This window comes from Tripterygium wilfordii, chromosome 16 (assembly GCF_013401445.1).
Source record: "Tripterygium wilfordii isolate XIE 37 chromosome 16, ASM1340144v1, whole genome shotgun sequence".
NCBI classification, from domain to species: Eukaryota; Viridiplantae; Streptophyta; class Magnoliopsida; order Celastrales; family Celastraceae; genus Tripterygium; species Tripterygium wilfordii.
The window spans coordinates 7,153,764-7,173,413 of record NC_052247.1 but is presented as its reverse complement, the minus strand read 5'-3'; the positions used below and the strand labels follow the sequence as shown (position 1 = coordinate 7,173,413).

At 37.3% G+C, this 19,650-nt stretch overlaps 1 non-coding gene across 1 annotated transcript; it reads left to right on the top strand.

Moving 5' to 3' along the window:
* The first annotated feature begins 883 nt into the window (after positions 1-883).
* Positions 884-990, top strand: LOC119981577. The gene has a single exon (XR_005464185.1). It is a non-coding gene; the product is annotated as a small nucleolar RNA R71 (small nucleolar RNA).
* Positions 991-19,650: the final 18,660 nt, after the last annotated feature.

The window sequence follows — 19,650 nt, the reverse complement described above, 5'->3', positions numbered from 1 at the left end:
ATTAGAAGAATTTGGCATAGTGGTTTGAGAAGTTACCTTAGAAGAATCTTTAATGTCATTGTCGGCCTCCCTCTCCTCTTCCTTTTTCTGGGCTGAAACCATAGGATGTTGATTGGAATCAGCGGTTTTTGTCCCACTTCGCAATGTGACAGCACTTGCATTCTCTCGAGGATTCACAATTGTTTGAGACGGTAACTTCCCGGATCCTTGAGCCTCAAGATTGCTCACTGCCGTAGCCAATTGGCTAATTTGTTTCTCCAGATTTTGAACGCTACTCCTTGTTTCCTGTTGAAATTGTTGAGTATTATTAGCCAATGCTTTAATGATTTCATCAAGTGCCATACCTGAATTTGGAGGTTGTGTCCCTTGTTGTTGTCTAGCTGGATAAGGAAATTGGAAACTATTCTGGGCAGCTGCTGGATTGCCATAACTCAAATTTGGATGTTTAAATCCTGGGGTATATGTGTTGGGGTATGGGTCAAATTTCCGTTGAAGTTGCCCTGGAAAACCTCCTATGGCATTAGCTTGCTGTGTTGAGTCCTCCTCTTGCAAAGTGGGACACATATCCGTCGGATGCCCAACCATCGTACAAATGCCACATACTTTTGCTGCTTGTAAAGATCCTATAGCCATTTGTTTCACCAAAGTAGTCAAGTCAAAAATTTGACGTTCAATGTTAGAAGTACTTACCTCACTAACTTGCTTGGCTAGATGCTCCGTACGTGCCCCAAATTGCTGTGAATTTGCTGCCATGTTTGCAATCAAAGTTCTTGCAGCTGCTGGTGTTTTGTCCATTAGTGCTCCACCATTGGCAGCATCAATCATGTTCCTATCCATTGGCATTAACCCCTCATAGAAATATTGGATCAAGAGCTGCTCGGGAATTTGATGATGTGGGCAGCTTGCACACAACTTTTTGAAACGCTCCCAATACTCGTATAAAGTTTCTCCATTCAGTTGGCGAATACCACATATGTCTTTCCTTATGCTGGCAGCTCGTGATGCAGGAAAAAATTTCTCTAGGAAAAAACACTTCATCTCATTCCAAGAATTAATGGACCCCGAAGGAAGATCATACAACCAATCTTTGGCCGAATCTGCTAAGGAAAAAGGAAAAGCTCGTAATTTCACTTGTTCTTCGGTGATGTTTTGCGGCCTCAAGCTAGAACACACCACATGAAATTCCTTAAGATGCTTGTGCGGATCTTCACCTGCTAGACCACGAAAAGTAGGCAAAAGGTGAATTAGTCCTGACTTCAACTCAAAGGCAGCACCTAATGCAGGAAATTCAATGCATAATGGTTGTTGATTCAAGGTAGGTGCAGCCAATTGCTTAAGAGTCCTATCGTTTGCAGCCATGTCTTCCTCTTCGGATTCAGATTCACTATATGAGCTTTGAGAGTGTAAATCTATCGCTATGTTGATTCCAGAGGGAGTGCTTATTGACGGAGGAGATAATGCTTGAGCTTGTCGGGCTTCCCTCCTCAATCTACGGACCGTTCTTTCAAGTTCTGGATCGTATTCGAGCTCACCAATGTGAGACGACCTGGTCATAAACCTAAAAATAAAAAATAAAAACGTTAATAACACAAAATTCAATCACAGTTGGTCCCCGGCAACGGCGCCAAATTTTGATGCGTGCCGAGCGCAAGCAAAAATAATTACCTTACTCTGAAACCTTAACTGGTAAAAGTGATGAATAAGGGTCGATCCTCAGGGACCAAGTGATTAATTCACAGTTCTTAACGCACTAATTGAAATAGGGGAAGATTTGATTTTAATTAAACTAGAATGTAAACACAACAATACTTACGGGAAATAAGAATTAACAAACTTTGGATCAAAGGATATTGAGCAACCAATTCATGGATTTATCATAGACTTCTAAGGTACACAATCTTTATCGAACACTTAGCTAAATCTATCTGTACGACAGATAAATCTTTACCTTCCTTCCGTTATTAACATGAGTTCAGCACTCAAGTTAATTCTTGTTATCAATTGAAGTGGTATTAAGCAATCCTCTTCCTATCAATAACAGCAGTGGATTTTTGGAAGAACTTAGACTGAACAATAGTTTAACAAGCGGAAACTATTTAATTCATCCTGTAATTCCCTTGTGCAAACGATGAAAACTTGGATCATAATCACGTCGCCCAATCGCTACTTTTAATCAAGCAACACAACAATTGCGTATCATGTACTCAATATAGCATTTAATCACACGAAATATCAATCAATATGCATCTCAATCAATTAATTCATGCAATCATTCACGAATATAATAAAGAACTACAGATGTTCGAATCCAGAATGAATTTAAATATAACAAACCAAGTCTCAAAATCTCATGAATTGGAGACAAATCCCTTGAACCAAAGAAATAAACTAGCCGCTCATAGTGTGGAGAGAAACATACGTTCTATGGATTGCGTATGACTCTCTCTCCCTGTGTCCTTCTCTTAGTTCTGCCGTCCCATTATATATAATTAGTTGCCTCCCACGTTTCCTAAGAAGCCCTAGTTTAAGACTCCTAAAATCACTCTGTTTCCTTAATTATTTTAGGAAACAGAAATCTGTCACGATCTCGCAACTGGATTCTGGGAGATTCTGAGCATATTCAGACGTGAACTTCTTCATCAAAGTCGTAGCTCTGAACGTGTACTTATTTATGGGCTTTTGAATCACTCGATTTGGACCTCATATGCTCCAGTTCTGAGCTTCTAAAGACCCGGTCCGCAGCATAAAATCCTGCTTCTCATAAGATTTCCAGCCCTGACTTTGGCTAATGTTCAGAGTTCCATCGTACTCCAATTAATGTGAACCAGCACTTCCCGAACAGCTTGAAATGTCCTCTAAAAGTCCGTTGAAGACTGCAATTTATTCTGTCAGCTCCTTCTGCCGAATGTCCTGCAAAATATACAAGAAGGTCTTAAGTACCAAAATTCTGTAATTTCCAATTTAAAGCACAGTTTCTTAACATCATCCCCTTGAAGTTATCTTCATAAAATCTCATCACAAATCAACCTCATCAACCAAGAAAATGATTAAAGTGACAGAATATCACTGATATAAACATGCACAAATATGCTCACATCAACGAGCTTTTGACTTTTTGTGCAATTTGAATCATAACTTGTCTATTGGCATCCTTACCTTACGAAACGTTGCATGAAAGCTAAACTAGCATGTTAGACTTCTAATAACTCCAAATAGAGCACAACAGTCCATTTTGATGATTTAAAATTTCTCGACTCTCTCCATAGAAGAGCATTTCACGTTTTTGTGCAATTTTAAACATAACGTGGTCTATTGGCATCTTTACCTTACGAAACGTTGCACGAAAGCGAAACTCGCACGCTAGACTTCTAAGAATACTAAATAGAGTACAATGGTCCACTTTGATGCTTTGGAATTGCTCAACTCTCTCCATAGATGAGCTTTTGACGTTTTTATGCAATTGCAAACAGAACTTGGTCTATTGGCATCTTTACCTTACGAAACTTTGCACGAATGCTAAACTAGCATGTTAGACTTCTAAAAACACTAAATAGGGTACACCAGTCCACTTTGATGCTTTTTAATTGCTTAATTCTTTCCATAGACGAGCTTTTGATTTTTTGTGCAATTTGAAACGTAACTTGGTCTATTCACATCTTTACCTTACGAAACGTTGGACGAAAGCTAAATTAGCATGTTATAATTCTAAGAAAACTAAATAGAGTACAACGGTCCACTTTGATGCTTTGGAATTGCTCAACTCTCTCCATAAATGAGGTTTCGACGTTTTGGTGCAATTTGAAACACAACTTGGTCTATTGGCATCTTTACCTTACGAAACGTTGCACGAAAGCAAAACAAGCATGTTAGATTTCAATGAACACTAAATAGAGTACGACGGTCCACTTTGATGCTTTGGAATTGCTCAACTCTCACCATAGATGAGCTTTTGACATTTTTGTGCAATTTGAAACATAACTAGGTGTATTGGCATATTTACTTTACGAAACGTTGCACGAAAGCTAAACTAGCATGCTAGACTTGTAAGAACACTAAATAGAGTACAACCGTCCAGTTTGATGCTTTGGAATTGCTCCATTATCTCGATAGACGACCTTTTGACGTTTTTGTGTAACTTGAATCATATCTTGGTCTTTTGGCATCTTTACCTTACGAATCGTTGCACGAAAGCTAAACCAGCATGTCAGACTCCTAATAACACTAAATAGAGTACAACGATCCATTTTGATGCTTTGGAATTGCTCAACTCTCTCCATAGAAGAGCTTTTCTCATTTTTGTGCAATTTTAAACATAACATGGTCTATTGGCATCTTTACCTTATGAAACGTTGCGCGAAAGCTTAACCTGCATACTAGACTTGTAAGAACACTAAAAAGAGTACAACCATCGACTTTGATGCTTTGGAATTGCTCAATTCTCTCCATAGACGAGCTTTTGACTTTTTGTGCAATTTGAATCATAACTTGTCTATTGACATCTTTACCTTACGAAATGTTGCACGAACGCTAAACTAGCATGTTAGACTTCTAATAACACTAAATAGAGTACAACGGTCCATTTTGATGCTTTAAAATTGCTCAACTCTTTCCATAGAAGAGCATTTCACGTTTTTATGTAATTTTAAACGTAACTTGGTCTATTGGCATCTTTACCGTATGAAACGTTGCACGAAAGCTAAACAAGCATGTTAGACTTGTAAGAACACTAAATAGTGTACAACGTTCCACCTTGACGCTTTGGAATTGATCAAATCTCTCCATAAACGAGCTTTCCATGATTTTATGAAACACGACTTGGTCTATTGGCATCTTTACCTTACGAAACATTGCAAGAAAGCAAAACAAGCATGTTAGACTTCTATAAACACTAAATAGACTACAACGGTCCACTTTGATGCGTTGGAATTTCTCAACTCTGTCCATAGATGAGCTCTTGACGTTTTTGTGCAATTTGAAACATAACTAGGTGTATTGGCATCTTTACCTTATGAAATGTTGCACGAAAGCTAAACTAGCATGCTAGACTTGTAAGAACACTAAATAGAGTACAACCGTCTAGTTTGATGCTTTGGAATTGCTCCATTATCTCGATAGATGAGCTTTTGACGTTTTTGGGTGATTTGAATCATAACTTGGTCTATTGGCATCTTTACCTCACAAATCATTGCACAATAGCTAAACTAGCGTGTTAGACTTCTAATAACACTAAATAGAGTACAACGATCCATTTTGATGCTTTGGAATTGCTCAACTCTCTCCATGGAAGAGCTTTTCACGTTTTTGTGCAATTTTAAACATCACTTGGTCTATTGGCATCTTTACCTTATGAAACGTTGCGTGAAAGGTAAACCAGCACGCTAGACTTGTAAGAACACTAAATAGAGTACAACCGTCGACTTTGATGCTTTGGAATTGCTCAATTCTCTCCATAGACGAGCTTTTGACTTTTTGTCCAATTTGAATCATAACTTGTCTATTGGCATTCTTACCATACGAAACGTTGCATGAAAGCTAAACTAGCATGTTAGACTTCTAATAACTCTAAATAGAGCACAACGGTCCATTTTGATGCTTTAAAATTTCTCGACTCTCTCCATAGAAGAGCATTTCACGTTTTTGTGCAATTTTAAACATAACTTGGTCTATTGGCATCTTTACCTTACGAAACGTTGTACGAAAGCTAAACAAGCATGTTAGACCTGTAAGAATACTAAATAGAGAACAACGGTCCACCTTGATGATTTGGAATTGATCAAATCTCACCATAGACAAGCATTTCATGTTTTTATGAAACACAAGTTGGTCTATTGGCATCTTTACCCTACGAAACGTTGCACGAAAGCAAAACAAGCATGTTAGACTTCTATAAACACTAATTAGAGAACAACCGTCCAGTTTGATGCTTTGGAATTGCTCCATTATCTCGATAGATGAGCTTTTGACGTTTTTGGGCGATTTGAATCATAACTTGGTCTATTGGCATCTTTACCTTACGAGCATTGCGCGAAAGCTAAACCGGCATGCTAGACTTGTAAGAACACTAAATAGAGTACACCCGTCGACTTTGATGCTTTGGAATTGCTCAATTCTCTCCATAGATGAGCTTTTGACGTTTTTATGGAATTTGAATCATAACTTGGTCTACTGGCATCTTCACCTTACGAAACGTTGCATGAAAGCTAAACTAGCATGTTAGACTTCTCATAACACTACATCGAGCACAACGGTCCATTTTGATGCTTTAAAATTTCTCGAATCTCTCCATAGAAGAGCATTTCACGTTTTTGTGTAATTTTAAACATAACTTGGTCTATTGGCATCTTTACCTTACGAAACGTTACGCGAAAGCTAAACCAGCACGCTAGACTTGTACGAACACTAAATAGAGTACAACCGTCGAATTTGATGCCTTGGAATTGCTCAATTCTCTCCATAGGCGAGCTTTCGACTTTTTTGTGCAATTTGAATCATAACTTGGTCTACTGGCATCTTTACCTTACGAAACGTTGCATGAAAGCTGAACTAGCATGTTAGCCTTCTAATAACGCTAAATACAGTACAACGGTCCATTTTGATGCTTTAAAATTGCTCAACTCTCTCCATAGAAGAGCATTTCACGTTTTTGTGCAATTTTAAAAATAACTTGGTCTATTGGCATCTTTACCTTACGAAACATTGTACGAAAGCTAAACAAGCATGTTAGACTTGTAAGAACACTAAATAGAGTACAACCGTCGAATTTGATGCTTTGAAATTGCTCAATTCTCTCCATAGATGAGCTTTTGACGTTTTTGTGCAATTTGAATCATAACTAGGTCTACTGGCGTCTTTACCTTAAGAAACGTTGCACGAAAGCTAAACTAGCATGTTAGACTTCTAATAACACTAAATAGAGTACAACGGTCTATTTTGACGCTTTAAAATTGCTCAACTCTCTCCATAAAAGAGCATTTCACGTTTTTGTACAATTTTAAACATAACTTGGTCTATTGGCATCTTTACCTTACGAAACGTTGCACGAAAGCGAAACTCGCACGCTAGACTTCTAAGAATACTAAACAGAGTACAATGGTCCACTTTGATGCTTTGGAATTGCTCAACTCTCTCCATAGATGAGCTTTTGACGTTTTTATGCAATTGCAAACATAACTTGGTCTATTGGCATCTTTACGTTACGAAACTTTGCACGAAAGCTAAACTAGCATGTTAGACTTCTAAAAACACTAAATAGGGTACAGCAGTCTACTTTGATGCTTTTTAATTGCTTAATTCTTTCCATAGATGAGCTTTTTATTTTTTGGGCAATTTGAAACCTAACTTGGTCTATTTGCATCTTTACCTTACGAAACGTTGGACGAAAGCTAAATTCGCATGTTATAATTCTAAGAAAACTAAATAGAGTACAACGGTCCACTTTGATGCTTTGGAATTGCTCAACTCTCTCCATAAATGAGGTTTCGACGTTTTGGTGCAATTTGAAACACAACTTGGTCTATTGGCATCTTTACCTTACGAAACGTTGCATGAAAGCAAAACAAGCATGTTAGATTTCAATGAACACTAAATAGAGTACGACGGTCCACTTTGATGCTTTGGAATTGCTCAACTCTCACCATAGATGAGCTTTTGACGTTTTTGTGAAATTTGAAACATAACTAGGTGTATTGGCATCTTTACCTTACGAAACGTTGCACCAAAGCTAAACTAGCATGCTAGACTTGTAAGAACACTAAATAGAGTACAACCGTCCAGTTTGATGCTTTGGAATTGCTCCATTATCTCGATAGACGACCTTTTGACGTTTTTGTGTAATTTGAATCATATCTTGGTCTTTTGGCATTTTTACCTTACGAATCGTTGCACGAAAGTTAAACCAGCATGTCAGACTTCTAATAACACTAAATAGAGTACAACGATCCATTTTGATGCTTTGGAATTGCTCAACTCTCTCCATAGAAGAGCTTTTCTCATTTTTGTGCAATTTTAGACATAACTTGGTCTATTGGCATATTTACCTTATGAAACGTTGCGCGAAAGCTAAACCTGCATGCTAGACTTGTAAGAACACTAAATAGAGTACAACCGTCGACTTTGATGCTTTGGAATTGCTCAATTCTCTCCATAGATGAGCTTTTGACTTTTTGTGCAATTTGAATCATAACTTGTCTCTTGGCATCTTTACCTTACGAAACGTTGCACGAAAGCTAAACCAGCTTGTTAGACTTCTAATAACACTAAATAGAGTACAACGATCCATTTTGATGCTTTGGAATTGCTCAACTCTCTCCATGGAAGAGCTTTTCACGTTTTTGTGTAATTTTAAACATAACTTGGTCTATTGGCATCTTTACCTTATGAAACGTTGCGCGAAAGCTAAACCAGCACGCTAGACTTGTAAGAACACTAAATAGAGTACAGCCATCGACTTTGATGCTTTGGAATTACTCAATTCACTCCATAGACGAGCTTTTGACTTTTTGTGCAATTTGAATCATAACTTGTCTATTGGCATCCTTACCTTACGAAACATTGCGTGAAAGCTAAACTAGCATGTTAGACTTCTAATAACTCTAAATAGAGCACAACGGTCCATTTTGATGCTTTGAAATTTCTCGACTCTCTCCATAGAAGAGCATTTCATGTTTTTGTGCAATTTTAAACATAACTTGGTCTATTGGCATCTTTACCTTACGAAACGTTGTACGAAAGCTAAACAAGCATGTTAGACTTGTAAGAACACTAAATAGAGAACAACGGTCCACCTTGATGATTTGGAATTGATCAAATCTCTCCATAGACGAGCTTTTCATGTTTTTATGAAACACAAGTTGGTCTATTGGCATCTTTACCCTACGAAACGTTGCACGAAAGCAAAACAAGCATGTTAGACTTCTATAAACACTAAATAGAGAACAACGATCCACTTTGATGCTTTGGAATTTCTCAACTCTCTCCATAGATGAGCTCTTGACCTTTTTGTGCAATTTGAAACATAACTAGGTGTATTGGCATATTTACCTTATGAAACGTTGCACGAAAGCTAAAATAGCATGCTAGACTTGTAAGAACACTAAATAGAGTACAACTGTCCAGTTTGGAATTGCTCCATTATCTCGATAGATGAGCTTTTGACGTTTTTGGACGATTTGAATCATAACTTGGCCTATTGGCATCTTTACCTCACGAATCGTTGCACAATAGCTAAACTAGCATGTTAGACTTCTAATAACACTAAATAGAGTACAACGATCCATTTTGCTGCTTTGGAATTGCTCAACTCTCTCTATGGAAGAGCTTTTCACGTTTTTGTGCATTTTTAAACATAACTTGGGCTATTGGCATCATTACCTTATGAAACGTTGCGCGAAAGCTAAACCAGCACGCTAGACATGTAAGAACACTAAATAGAGTACAACCGTCGACTTTGATGCTTTGGAATTGCTCAACTCTCTCCATAAATGAGGTTTCGACGTTTCAGTGAAATTTGAAACACAACTTGGTCTATTGGCATCTTTACCTTACGAAACGTTGCACGAAAGCAAAACAAGAATGTTAGATTTCAATGAACACTATATAGAGTACGACGGTCCACTTTGATGCTTTGGAATTGCTCAACTCTCACCATAGATGAGCTCTTGACGTTTTTGTGCAATTTGAAACATAACTAGGTGTATTGGCATCTTTACCTTACGAAACGTTGCACCAAAGCTAAACTAGCATGCTAGACTTGTAAGAACACTAAATAGAGTACAACCGTCCAGTTTGATACTTTGGAATTGCTCAATTCTCTCTATAGACGAGCTTTTGACTTTCTAGGCAATTTGAATCATAACTTGTCTATTGGCATCTTTACCTTACGAAACGTTGCACGAAAGCTAAACTAGTATGTTAGACTTCTAATAACACTAAATAGAATACAACGGTCCATTTTGATGCTTTAAAATTGCTCAACTCTCTTCATAGAAGAGCCTTTCACGTTTTTGTGCAATTTTAAACGTAACTTGGTCTATTGGCATCCTTACCCTACGAAACATTGTACGAAAGCTAAACAAGCATGTTAGACTTGTAAGAACACTAAATAGAGTACAACCGTCGAATTTGATGCTTTGAAATTGCTCAATTCTCTCCATAGACGAGCTTTTGACGTTTTTGGGCGATTTGAATCAGAACTTGGTCTACTGGCATCTTTACCTTACGAATCGTTGCACGGAAGCTAAACTAGCATGTTAGACTTCTAATAACACTAAATAGTGTACAACGATCCATTTTGATGCCTTGGAATTGCTCAACTCTCTCCATAGAAGAGCATTTCACGTTTTTGTGTAATTTTAAACATAACTTGGTCTATTGACATCTTTACCTTACGAAACATTGTACGAAAGCTAAACAAGCATGTTAGACTTGTAAGAACACTAAATAGAGTACAACCATCGAATTTGATGCTTTGAGAATTTGATGCTTTGAAATTGCTCAATTCTCTCCATTGACGAGCTTTTGACGTTTTTGTGCAATTTGAATCATAACTAGGTCTACTGGCATCTTTACCTTACGAAACGTTGCACGAAAGCTAAACTAGCATGTTAGACTTCAAATAACACTAAATAGAGTACAACGGTCCATTTTGATGCTTTAAAATTGCTCAACTCTCTCCATAAAAGAGCATTTCACGTTTTTGTGCAATTTTAAGCATAACTTGGTCTATTGGCATCTTTACCTTACGAAACGTTGCACGAAGGCGAAACTCGCATGCTAGACTTCTAAGAATGCTAAATAGAGTACAATGGTCCACTTTGATGCTTTGGAATTGCTCAACTCTCTCCATAGATGAGCTTTTGACGTTTTTATGCAATTGCAAACATAACTTGGTCTATTGGCATATTTCCCTTACGAAACTTTGCACGAAAGCTAAACTAGCATGTTAGACTTCTAAAAACACTAAATAGGGTACACCAGTCCACTTTGATGCTTTTTAATTGCTTAATTCTTTCCATAGACGAGCTTTTGATTTTTTGTGCAATTTGAAACGTAACTTGGTCTATTCGCATCTGTACCTTACGAAAAGTTGGACGAAAGCTCAATTAGCATGTTATAATTCTAAGAAAACTAAATAGAGTACAACGGTCCACTTTGATGCTTTGGAATTGCTCAACTCTCTCCATAAATGAGGTTTTGACATTTCTGTGCAATTTAAAACATAACTTGGTCTATTGTCATCTTTACCTTATGAAACGTTGCACGAAAGCTAAACTAGGATGTTAGACTTCTAAGAAAACTAAATAGAGTACAGCGGTCCACTTTGATGCTTTGGAATTGCTCAACTCTCTGCATAGAAGAGCTTTTCACGTTTTTGTGCAATTTGAAACATAACTTGGTCTATTGGCATCTTTACCTTACGAATCGTAGCACGAAAGCTAAACTAGGATGTCAGACTTCTAATAACACTAAATAGAGTACAACGATCCATTTTGATGCTTTGGAATTGCTCAACTCTCTCCATAGAATAGCTTTTCTCATTTTTGTGCAATTTTAAACATAACTAGGTCTATTGGCATCTTTACCTTATGAAACGTTGCGCGAAAGCTAAACCAGCATGCTAGACTTGTAAGAACACTAAATAGAGTACAACCGTCGACTTTGATGCTTTGGAATTGCTCAATTCTCTCCATTGACGAGCTTTTGACTTTTTGTGCAATTTGAATCATAACTTGTCTATTGGCAACTTCACCTGACGAAACGTTGCACGAAAGCTAAACTAGCATGTTAGACTTCTAATAACACTAAATGGACTACAACTGTAACGCCCCGACCCGGAATGCGTTACTTTTGGTACTATATAAATTGAACTACAATAAATCCAATCATCATACCACAAAAAAAAAATTCGACAGCACCTTCCCATAATACAGAGGATGTCAACCTGGAGTAACACGCAGTAATTTCACAGACATATTCACAACCTAGACAGGGCCTCCGGCCATCTAACAAGAATATCACAATTTAAATTCTCAATTCTAAGCAGGGCCTCAGGCCACCTAGCAATCATAGCATCAAGAAATTCTCACATCTAAACAGGGCCTCAGGCCACCTAACAGTCACACATAATTTCTCCACACAGCAACATATATAGTCAACATCTAGCACAAATAGCAATTCAGAAAACATAAGAAATCGTAAGAACTCGAAGTCCACAAACCCGGTTCGGGAGTCCCGATCACACGGAGTACCCTCCCTACCGTCCATCCCGTCATCGAACAGGGACATCACATAATGTCTCGACAAAGTATCATAATTACGACAAAATAATAACATATATCAAGTTTAGAACTATTTAGTCCTATCACCCTCTAGGGGTCCATCCATGTCACGCACCCTCCTCCTGATCCGCGACCCTGGTAGCGGAACTAGATTCACCTGCGAGGAGGGAATAGGAGAAAGAAAAGGGTGAGCGAAAGGCCCAGTAGGGAATAATAAGGAGTAATTGAATAAAATAAGGCTGAAATATTAAAGAAAGGCACAAATGCAACAATATGATAGCTAACATCATGTACATCAAACACAAATAGATAACCACACCATATGAGATCCTAACTTGGCCCACCGGCATCCCTACACATATTGGGACCCTGAACAGCCCAACGACATCATCACACGGTGTTCGAGCACATATGAAATCCTGATCCGGCCCACCGACATTTCCGTAGTCATGGAAATCTTGAACGGCCCAACGGCATTCCATATTTCACATCAATCACAACTAGGAGATATATGGGTCCATACCCGACATCTTCCATGCAATTACAATGCATGTCCAACATGGTTATGCAATAGGTAACCTACAACCTATATATATATACATATACTACTACATGATGCATGTTCAAGAGTAATTCATGCTCAATGGAAGATTGAACAAGTGGGGTATGCATTATAATTCAAATCATATAATAAATAAATCACAAAGTGGGGTTATTCTCCCTTAGGCACAATTAAGGCGAGAACGCATCATAATGAGCAATGAGGAAAGATAAATGTTCCCAATAGGAATACATATTCAAAGAGAATAACAAAGGTTGGAATTTCCCTACCTCGCACTCCAAAAATTAGCTATGTAAATCAATACTCAACCTTGACTTTTCCCGGCCTCAACCAACCTATTATTCGGTAAACCCATCCTCCAATCAATATACAAACAACTTTAATTGCACATATCCAATACAAATTAATTCAATAAATCAAGAACTCTTTACCTTCTCTTACCCAAAACTTCCCAAATTCTTGAACTTCACCTACTCAAGCTTACTACTCCAATCGACAATAGGATCTAGCAATACAACCATAAACAAGTCTAAATCAACCTATTAGATCACTAATTTCATCTAATTTAAAGAATTTCCCCCAAATCCACAAAACCCATAAACCATAGAATCCCAAATCCCCAAATCTTTAGATACTAGCCTTTAGGTTTAAGAAACTTACCAAGGTTGTAGAAACAAGTAGAGAGAAGGGATTTAAGCTTCCTTTAGGCCTCAAATGATGTAGGAACCCATGGATTTGAGTTTGGGTTCAAACCTTGAAAGATTAGAACAAAGAGAGGAATTCAAGAATGTGTAAGCTAGAGAGAGAAGTTAGAAATCCAACATGAAACAACTTGAATGAGAGTAATCTTACCTTGATTGATGATCTTAGATTGATGGGAGGGAGGAAATTTGAGAGAAAATGGGGTTTAGGGTTTGTTTAGGTCGGGTATTTTGAAAGAAATCGCGAAAATGGGTGTTTTTAAACAATCTCCGGACACTTATGCAATAAAACCTCTCTATTCAGTTTTCTTCTGTATCTGTCCGGACGGTTTTTAAAAACTGTCCGGACGGGTACCCCTGTAGTCAAAAATTTCAGTTTTAAAACCCCTCGTACACCCCCCAAATCACTCGGTATTAATTTCTAATGATTTTATACATATATCTATACTCAACACATGATGATTCTACTTATTTTCTAAAAGAAAAAGAAGTTTGGGGTATTACAACAACGGTCCATTTTGATGCTTTAAAATTGCTCAACTCTCTCCACAGAAGGGCATTACACTTTTTGTGCAATTTTAAACATAACTTGGTCTATTGGCATCTTTACCCTATGAAACGTTGTACGAAAGCTAAACAAGCATGTTACACTTGTAAGAACACTAAATACAGTACAACGGTCCACCTTGACGCTTTGAAATTGATCAAATCTCTCCATAAACGAGCTTTTAACGTTTTTATGAAACACAACTTGGTCTATTGACATCTTTACCTTACGAAACATTGCACGAAAGCAAAACTAGCATGTTAGACTTCTAATAACACTAAATAGTGTACAACGATCCATTTTGATGCATTGGAATTGCTCAACTCTCTCCATAGAAGAGCATTCCACGTTTTTATGTAATTTTAAACATAACTTGGTCTATTGGCATCTTTACCATACGAAACGTTGCGCGAAAGCTAAACCGGCATGTTAGACTTGTAAGAACACTAAATAGAGTACAACCGTCGACTTTGATGCTTTGGAATTGCTCAATTCTCTCCATAGACGAGCTTTTGACATTTTTGTGCAATTTGAATCATAACTTGATCTACTGGCATCTTTACTTTACGAAACGTTGCACGAAAGCTGAACTAGCATGTTAGACTTCTAATAACACTAAATAGAGTACAACGGTCCATTTTGATGCTTTAAAATTGCTCAACTCTCTCCATAGAAGAGCATTTCACTTTTTGTGCAATTTTAAACATAACTTGGATTATTGGCATCTTTACCTTACGAAACATTGTACGAAAGCTAAACAAGCATGTTAGACTTGTAAGAACACTAAATAGACTACAACCGTCGAATTTGATGCTTTGAAATTGCTCAATTCTCTCCATAGACGAGCTTTTGACGTTTTTGTGCAATTTGAATCATCACTAGGTCTACTGGCATCTTTACCTTACGAAACATTGCACGAAAGCTAAACTAGCTTGTTAGACTTCTAGTAACACTAAATAGAGTACAACGGTCCATTTTGATGCTTTAAAATTCTCAACTCTCTCCATAAGAGAGCATTTCACGTTTTTGTGCAATTTTAAACATAACTTGGTCTATTGGCATCTTTACCTTACGAAACGTTGCACGAAAGCGAAACTCGCATGCTAGTCTTCTAAGAATACTAAATAGAGTACAACGGTCCACTTTCATGCTTTGGAATTGCTCAACTCTCTCCATAGATGAGCTTTTGACGTTTTTATGCAATTTCAAACGTAACTTGGTCTATTGGCATCTTTACCTTACGAAACTTTGCACGAAAGCTAAACTAGCATGTTAGATTTCTAAAAACACTAAATAGGGTACACCAGTCCACTTTGATGCTTTTTAATTGCTTAATTCTTTCCATAGACGAGCTTTTGATTTTTTGTGCAATTTGAAATGTAACTTGGTCTATTGGCATCCTTTCCTTACGAAACGGTCCACCTTGATGCTTTGGAATTGATCAAATCTCTCCCTAGACAAGCTTTTCATGTTTTTATGAAACACAACTTGGTCTATTGGCACCTTTACCTTACGAAACGTTGCACGAAAGCAAAACAAGCATGTTAGACATCTATAAACACTAAATAGAAAACAACGATCCACTTTGATGCTTTGGAATTGCTCAATTCTCTCTATAGGTGAGCTTTTGACGTTTTTGTCCAATTTGAATCACAACTTGGTCTACTGGCATCTTTACCTTACGAAACGTTGCACGAAAGCTGAACTAGCATGTTAGACTTCTAATAACACTAAATAGAGTACAACGGTCCATTTTGATGCTTTAAAATAGTTCAACTCTCTCCATAGAAGAGCATTTCACGTTTTTGTGTAATTTTAAACATAACTTGGATTATTGGCATCTTTACCTTACGAAACATTGTACGAAAGCTAAACAAGCATGTTAGACTTGTAAGAACACTAAATAGAGTACAACGGTCCATTTTGATGCTTTAAAATTGCTCAACTCTCTCCATAAGAGAGCATTTCACGTTTTTGTGCAATTTTAAACATAACTTGGTCTATTGGCATCTTTACCTTACGAAACGTTGCACGAAAGCGAAACTTGCATGCTAGTCTTCTAAGAATACTAAATAGAGTACAATGGTCCACTTTCATGCTTTGGAATTGCTCAACTCTCTCCATAGATGAGCTTTTGACGTTTTTATGCAATTTCAAACGTAACTTGGTCTATTGGCATCTTTACCTTATGAAACTTTGCACGAATGCTAAACTAGCATGTTAGATTTCTAAAAACACTAAATAGGGTACACCAGTCCACTTTGATGCTTTTTAATTGCTTAATTCTTTCCATAGACGAGCTTTTGATTTTTTGTGCAATTTGAAATGTAACTTGGTATATTGGCATCTTTTCCTTACGAAACGTTGTACGAAAGCTAAACAAGCATGTTAGATTTGTAAGAACACTAAATAGAGAACAACGGTCCACCTTGATGCTTTGGAATTGATCAAATCTCTCCCTAGACGAGCTTTTCATGTTTTTATGAAACACAACTTGGTCTATTGGCACCTTTACCTTACGAAACGTTGCACGAAAGCAAAACAAGCATGTTAGACATCTATAAACACTAAATAGAAAACAACGATCCACTTTGATGCTTTGGAATTTCTCAACTCTCTCCATAGATGAGCTCTTGACGTTTTTGTGCAATTTGAAACATAACTAGGTGTATTGGCATCTTTACCTTATGAAATGTTGCACGAAAGCGAAAATAGCATCCTAGACTTGTAAGAACACTAAATAGAGTAAAACCGTACAGTTTGATGCTTCAGAATTGCTCCATTATCTCGATAGACGAGCTTTTGACGTTTTTGTGCAATTTGAATCATAACTTGGTCTACTGTTATCTTTACTTTACGAATTGTTGCACGAAAGCTAAACTAGCATGTTAGACTTATAATAACACTAAATAGTGTACAACGATCCATTTTGATGCCTTAGAATTGCTTAACTCTTTCCATAGAAGAGCATTCCACGTTTTTATGCAATTTTAAACATAACTTGGTCTATTGGCATCTTTACCATACGAAACGTTGCGCGAAAGCTAAACCGGCATGTTAGACTTGCAAGAACACTAAATAGAGTACAACCGTCGACTTTGATGCTTTGGAATTGCTCAATTCTCTCCATAGGTGAGCTTTTGACGTTTTTGTCCAATTTGAATCGCAACTTGGTCTACTGGCATCTTTACCTTACGAAACATTGCACGAAAGCTGAACTAGCATGTTAGACTTCTAATAACACTAAATAGAGTACAATGGTCCATTTTGATGCTTTAAAATTGTTCAACTCTCTCCATAGAAGAGCATTTCACGTTTTTGAGCAATTTTAAGCTTAACTTGGATTATTGGCATCTTTACCTTACCAAACATTGTACGAAAGCTACATAAGCATGTTAGACTTGTAAGAACACTAAATAGAGTACAACGGTCCACCTTGACGCTTTGAAATTGATCAAATCTCTCCATAAACGAGCTTTTAACGTTTTTATGAAACACAACTTGGTCTATTGGCATCTTTACCTTACGAAACATTGCACGAAAGCAAAACTAGCATGTTAGACTTCTAATAACACTAAATAGTGTACAACAATCCATTTTGATGCCTTGGAATTGCTCAACTCTCTCCATAGAAGAGCATTCCACGTTTTTATGTAATTTTAAACATAACTTGGTCTATTGGCATCTTTACCATACGAAACGTTGCGCGAAAGCTAAACCGGCATGTTAGACTTGTAAGAACACTAAATAGAGTACAACCGTCGACTTTGATGCTTTGGAATTGCTCAATTCTCTCCATAGACGAGCTTTTGACGTTTTTATGCAATTTGAATCATAGCTTGGTCTACTGGCATCTTTACCTTACGAAACGTTGCACGAAAGCTGAACTAGCATGTTAGACGTCTAATAACACTAAATAGAGTACAACGGTCCATTTTGATGCTTTAAAATTGCTCAACTCTCTCCATAGAAGAGCATTTCACGTTTTTGTGCAATTTTAAACATAACTAGGATTATTGGCATCTTTACCTTACGAAACATTGTACGAAAGCTAAACAAGCATGTTAGACTTGTAAGAACACTAAATAGAGTACAACCGTCGAATTTTATGCTTTGAAATTGCTCGATTCTCTCCATAGACGAGCTTTTGACGTTTTTGTGCAATTTGAATCATCACTAGGTCTACTGGCATCTTTACCTTACGAAACATTGCACGAAAGCTAAACTAGCTTGTTAGACTTCTAATAACACTAAATAGTGTACAACGGTCCATTTTGATGCTTTAAAATTGCTCAACTCTCTCCATAAGAGAGCATTTCACATTTTTGTGCAATTTTAAACATAACTTGGTCTATTGGCATCTTTACCTTACGAAACGTTGCACGAAAGCGAAACTCGCATGCTAGTCTTCTAAGAATACTAAATAGAGTACAATGGTCCACTTTGTTGCTTTGGAATTGCTCAACTCTCTCCATAGATGAGCTTTTGACGTTTTTATGCAATTTCAAACGTAACGTGGTCTATTGGCATCTTTACCTTACGAAACTTTGCACGAATGCTAAACTAGCATGTTAGATTTCTCAAAACACTAAATAGGGTACACCAATCCACTTTGATGTTTTTTAATTGCTTAATTCTTTCCATAGATGAGCTTTTAATTTTTTGTGCAATTTGAAACGTAACTTGGTCTATTGGCATCTTTACCTTACGAAACGTTGTACGAAAGCTAAACAAGCATGTTAGATTTGTAAGAACACTAAATAGAGAACAACGGTCCACCTTGATGCTTTGGAATTGATCAAATCTCTCCCTAGACGAGCTTTTCATGTTTTTATGAAACACAACTTGGTCTATTGGCATCTTTACATTACGAAACGTTGCACGAAAGCAAAACAAGCATGTTCGACTTCTATAAACACTAAATAGAAAACAACGATCCACTTTGATGCTTTGGAATTTCTCAACTCTCTCCATAGATGAGCTCTTGACGTTTTTGTGCAATTTGAAACATAACTAGGTGTATTGGCAACTTTACCTTACGAAACGTTGCACGAAAGCAAAAATAGCATCCTAGACTTGTAAGAACACTAAATAGAGTACAACCGTCCAGTTTGATGCTTCGGAATTGCTCCATTATCTCGATAGACGAGCTTTTGATGTTTTTGTGCAATTTGAATCATAACTTGGTCTACTGACATCTTTACTTTACGAATCGTTGCACGAAAGCTAAACTAGCATGCTAGACTTCTAATAACACTAAATAGTGTACAACGATCCATTTTGATGCCTTGGAATTAATTAACTCTCTCCATAGAAGAGCATTCCACGTTTTTATGCAATTTTAAACATAACTTGGTCTATTGGCATCTTTACCATACGAAACGTTGCGCGAAAGCTAAACCGGCATGTTAGACTTGTAAGAACACTAAATAGAGTACAACCGTCGACTTTGATGCTTTGGAATTGCTCAATTCTCTCCATAGGCGAGCTTTTGACGTTTTTGTGCAATTTGAATCGCAACTTGGTCTACTGGCATCTTTACCTTACGAAACGTTGCACGAAAGC